A 5,818-nucleotide genomic window follows, 5' to 3' on the forward strand; every position below is an offset into this window, starting at 1 on the left:
TGTAAAAATAAACTATTTTTCTTTTTCCTTTTATCACCAAATTCAAACAACTATTTAAAATAATAAATATTAAATTATAAATATAAAAATAATATATAAAAAAACAAAACAGATAAATAAATAATCAAACCAGAAAAATAAACAAAAAAAAGGATAAACTTGTGAAACGGGTAGGTTTGAAGTCAGGTGGACGTGCAGATCCTACATGGATTAAGCAGATCCTAACTTAGTTGAAAATGACATCATTTTACTTCTCTATAAAAGCCAAAAATCAGTTTCTATTTTCAAACTTGGTCAGTTCCTTCCTTCTCCAAACAAAATTTCCTCTGTACTCTCTCTAAGAATAGCCACCTAAAAACTTTTTTTCCCCAGTTTCTTGCCAAAAACTCAGGATCTGGTGTCAAAAAATTCAACCGATCATTGGGAACTTCAACCTAAACCTAGAAAGTCTAGAAACTGCCACCTAAAATTCCCTGGCCACCATGAAGCTTTGCTAGAAACTTTAAAACTTTAACCGAAAAATTCAAAGATTTAACCTAAATTGATACAAAAGCTTAGGAAAACCCAGATTTTTAAATCAACTCCAGAAATTCAAACAAAAAATGCTTAGAACCAACCCAAAACCAAAACAATGCTAAAACCAAATATGAAAACCAAAATCCAAAAGAGAAAATCCTTAACTCAAACTTAGAAATTAAAGCTCCAAATCCTAAAATTCCACAATCCAAACCGAAAATCAAAGCACTAATTTCCATAAAATTTTGACAAGTCTAGAAATCCTAATTTCCCTAAATTCAAAAATTTTAGAGATCAAAACCTAATTCTAGAAAAAAAAAATGAATTTTCAAAACAAGATCCAAACCCTAAAAAATTTTGTAGAGACCCCCTCTCAAATTCTAACCGTCCAGAATCCAATACCCCCAAAATTTTTTAACACCTAAATTGATAAGCAATTAGCTTTTTTCCCCCATTTTTGTGTAAAAAAATTCTTTTTTTTGTGTGTGTATTTTCTCTATTTATATGAATTGAATCCCTTTAATTCTGAAAATGATTATGATTTTTTTCTGCGATTAACTGTATGATTTTATTTAATTGATCTATAATCAAATCTAAGATCACAATCCTTCATTTTTTATTTTTCTGGTATCATTCTTGGACTTTTGACTTTTTAAATAAAATAAAAGTAAATCAAAATAATAATAACTAAATTAAATTAAAATTAAAATTTTTTTATTAGATTAAAGCTTCTTAATCGAGTCCAATTTATGACCGAAGCTCGTTTTTCGATTTCAAAAAAAATTTTAGAATAAAAAGGGTTCTCTACAATAAAAACTAAATAAATTTAACGTATGAGAGTCTACTTTTTCCTTATATCTTCCAATAGCATGCTCCATTAATCTGCAATCATTTGAATATATAAATGACTCATTCTTGCTCCTATGTTGATACTTTCAGCTTCATCAGAGAGACTGTGAAAAACCCGCCTAGAAACTATTTTTTTCATCTTCTAAAGGCCAAAACTTGCCATAAAATTAAAAACCAGTAGATAACCCACCTTTGATATGGTCTAAAACTAGAACTGGTATCAGTGACACCAACAAGAAACCTACAATCGCCAATCGAAGGGTCTAGAAAAGTGACCTCATCGAGTCCGTCAAAATTACAACTTTGTTCATTCTGCATTTGCAACTAATAGCAACTGTTGAATGCATATGAGACATTTCCCTTTGCTGCAATGCCATTACATGATCCCCCATAGTTGAGTGTGGTGCAATCACTAGTGTTGCAAGTGAGTTTCATGTGATTTGCCACATCAGCGAGATCCCTAGACGAGTTTGCAACACACCATCTAGCTAGGAGATAATGAACATTCCTAGCATTCTTTAACTTCTTGTTTCCCAAACCAAGGTGCATATTTGGCCTGGCCATCAAAGGAGAAAATCCCCCAGTGCCGTTCAAAGCTTCCTGGAAGAGTGCTCTTCGCTCCTTCATCAAGTAGACCAAAGAGATAACAATCCATGGGTGGAACACCCTGCCTAAAATGGGTTCTTTTGTTACGTATTACATGATTAATCAGGCCTTGGTTGAAAATCCTAGCAGCAGTGAATTTGCACCAACCTCTCCATCTGTAGGCCAGCCCACGTCCCCAATAACTACGGCTTCTGTCCATATCCAATTTTACTAAGGGCGACAACTAATGTGTCAAAATTTCCATCAAATGCATTGTAGTAAGTGTTGGTGCCATCTATAACAGGATGTGCAGTACCCTCAAAGAATCCATAGTCTTGTGGAAAATCTGAGTTCCAATAGAGGCTTAGAAATGGATAAATATTAACAACAAATGGGGAACCATTTGAGTTTAGGAAAGAAACAAGCTGAGTCATAACATGAGTCAGTTCTAGCCGAAATGGCCCTTGAGAAGGAACATTGGATTCATAGGCATCAGCATTACAAGGGACCACTAACTTTATGTATCCTAAAAGATTTGCTCTGGCCAAAGACTGCTGCAAATCAACCAAAAGCAGGGGCTACATAGGACTAAAATTGTCTAGTGTAACTTGTAAAAAAGGGTTCATTTCCTACAGCAGCATACCTATCATCACAGAAAGAATGAAATAATTTTAGAAGATGTGCAATAGTTTACTTGCACTAGCCCATAAGGATTTTACAGAAACAGGGCAACTTCGATTTTGCTACAATTCAGTGCTTCCAGAAATTCTAGGTAAATTTCAAACCAATAGATGCATGAGAAATACAGCTCAGGTGCTTCAGTAAAAGGGGAACATCAGCTGAAAATTCTTACTTAGTCTGTCAGGCCATTTTAGATTCTAATTGCAAGATTCAGAACTTGGCATTACATAAAGGCCAATAGAGGAAGTTAACTTGAGGTTCTTTTGTCTCATTAATCTCTTCTGAGGTTGAGATATCCATAGAAACAGTACAGCTCGTTTTTCTTTCTATGATCATTGGTGCAAAAGTAATCATTCAAGAATTAGTAAATATGGAGTAATATTGTCCAAACGATCATTTAAACAATCAAACTCATCCAAAGAATAGGCCAGTCCATCCTACCCAATGGAGAAGAGAAAAAAAAAAAAAAAAAAAGAAAGAAAGAGAGAAAACGAAGACCTCCTCCTTCCTGATCTTTATTTATCTTTCCTAAAGAAATGCCTATATTGACAAGAAATTTTAACTTCTACCGTCTCCACTATCTAAATAAAGGAAAGCTTTAGCTAATGCGCACCCGTTTTCCCTCAGCACTTGTTTCGAGTCTAAATCTACAATTACTTGAACAACGACCGCGATGACAAAGAATATACTTTAATCCAAATATCAAAATGGCAATAAGGATACAACTTGTCAAGGATGGATAAATTTTATATACAATCACATGAATGATGTTGTGTACTTTATAGCATGAGGAGTTGTGCAAGTAGCTTGCTATGGGGAATAACTACATATGAACTCTGGCATATCAATCCACAGCTTTCAGGGATAGAGTATACCGCAGGACTGTCTGCCGTAGCATAAACCTCTAAGAAATCCATACTGAGGATGCCACAAACATTAGATTGGTTAGACATAAATTCAAAGATGCAATTGCTAGACAATGCTAATCTATTTAAAATTTTCTAAGATTAACAAATTAAGATTCCTTTATCTGACAAATACAAGGATACCAATTTATTCAAAAAAAATTTAGCCTCCACCTAAAACTTTTTAAAGCATTTATCAGTTGAATTTATACAATCGGTTTCCCACAAATCAGCAGCCGTAGGGGAAGAGCTAAGAGTAGCCAACATCTCATTTGGTATCCCACCCATGACCTGGATCCCACTCACCATCAAAGCTCTTAGCACTAATGGGATCAGCTTCAAAAAGCTTCACTTTTTGTATGTTGTTGTCCTTCAACAGATCCACCACCATTGATAGCTTCAGCTTGTGGAATGACACCGTCCCCCAGTTCACCCCTATTGCCCATTCTGCCACTAAAACCAACCATGAAAACATCATCATCATTACACAAACAAATAATGATGATCCAATGATTCTTGTTCTTGGGGGTGTCATTTTTCTCCCCTGTGCACTCTTGCATTAATCTTTCATTTGCTCATTGGGGTTTGTTCTAATCCTAAATGAGAGTTCAAAGGGACAAAGAGGTATAGAAATGGGAAGTTAAGAGAGGGAACTGAGAACTACTCACCAACAACAATGGTTTGCAACTGAAAAGGGAGTAAAGTCTAAGCATCCGCTTGACGGCCCCTTATTTATTTTCAAAAATCATAACGCTTTTTTGAAAATAGATTTTTGTAAGGGCAAGCGAGCCCCTTATTTATTTTCAAAAATCATAGCACGAGCCCCTTATTTATTTTAAAAAATCATAGCACTTTTTTAAAATAGACTTTTGAAAGGGTTAAAAATGAAAGTTTATAGAAAATTATAAAAAAATTATAAAATTTTTTTAACAATTAGTGTAATAAAAAATTATTATTAAAAAATTATAAATTTTAAAATATAAAAAATTATTATTAAAAAATTATAAATTTTAAAATATAAAAAATTACTTTTATTATTTTGATATTAAAACAATCTTATAAAACTCTAATTAAATTAAGGTTAAAATAATAAATATAATTTTTTTATAAATTTAAAATTTATTATTTTTTAATTAATATTTTTTATATTGATTATTAAAATTTTAAAATAATTTTAACTAAAATGAATTTCTTAAAAAAGTTTCTCCATCTACTTGTAAGGATAAGTTTCTCTAACTAGTATATTAAATTTTGACTAAATTATATAGTGTTTAATACTACTTGTATAGTTTTAAGAAATTTCAATTCTTATATATTGATTGGACCTAATAGTTCTTTCAATCACCTTTCGTAATATCAAAAAATAAATATTTAATTAAAATCTCATAAAATTTTATTTGTTTCTAAGATCAAAATAGTAAAAGTAATTATTTTATTAATTTTAAAATTTATAATTTTTTAATAATAACTTTGTTATTATACCAATTCATAAAACTTTTTAATAAAATTTTGTTTGTAATTTTCATAAACTTTCACTTTTAACATTTTCTAAAATTTATTTTTGAAAAGTAATAATTTTTCAAAAATTCATTTTCCAAAAATATTATAATTTTTCAAACATAAAAAGATATTTAAATAATTTCACTCTAAAAAACTTTAAAAAAAAAAAGGTGGAATGTAAAGGAAAAAAAAATGATGGCGTATTTAGAAGTATCCTTAGTTTTTTTTTTTTTTTTTTAATTTTAGTAAGGTAACGTTTCAAATACCCTCAACTGGTCGTTTATGATGGTTTTGAAACTCCTGTTAATATACCAGAAGATAAAAAGCACCACTTTTTCAGTTTATTACAATATCTTGAAGTTTGAACACAAAATCGAATTTAAGACATGGGTGTTTGGTTTTTTGTTTAGCATGAAAACTTAGGTGAAAGATTATTCGATTTTGCATAACGCAAGGTCGTTCAGTTGTCCCAATGAAAACGAAAGCTGAATAAATATGTCAGACAAAGAGATAGAGTTTGGGGCCATTGATTTGAAATTCTACCTGAGAAGTGAGTACACGTAGATTGGCAGATGAAAAGCTAATGCTTTTTCAAAATTGCTGCTGCCCCATGTTTGTTCTTCTGCTTCACCTAAACTTTCTATCTAAATTGTCACAAAATCTGAAGACCTGTTTCTGTTCCCTCATTTCCTGGAGAATTCTCTCACATTGCAACAGCCTTTTTTTTTTTTTGTAGGATTGAAAAACTCAATCGGTTCATAACTTCTCTCTCTCTCTCTCTC

General features: G+C 31.5%; 1 pseudogene; it reads right to left on the bottom strand.

Annotated features, from left to right (window-relative positions):
* Positions 1 to 1,500: 1,500 nt before the first annotated feature.
* On the bottom strand, positions 1,501 to 4,263 carry LOC111300969 (glucan endo-1,3-beta-glucosidase 6 pseudogene; annotated as a pseudogene).
* Between the last annotated feature and the right edge of the window lie 1,555 nt (positions 4,264 to 5,818).

The sequence above is a fragment of the Durio zibethinus genome, chromosome 18, assembly GCF_047325235.1.
Source record: "Durio zibethinus cultivar Kanyao isolate XHJ-2024 chromosome 18, ASM4732523v1, whole genome shotgun sequence".
Classification (NCBI taxonomy): domain Eukaryota; kingdom Viridiplantae; phylum Streptophyta; class Magnoliopsida; order Malvales; family Malvaceae; genus Durio; species Durio zibethinus.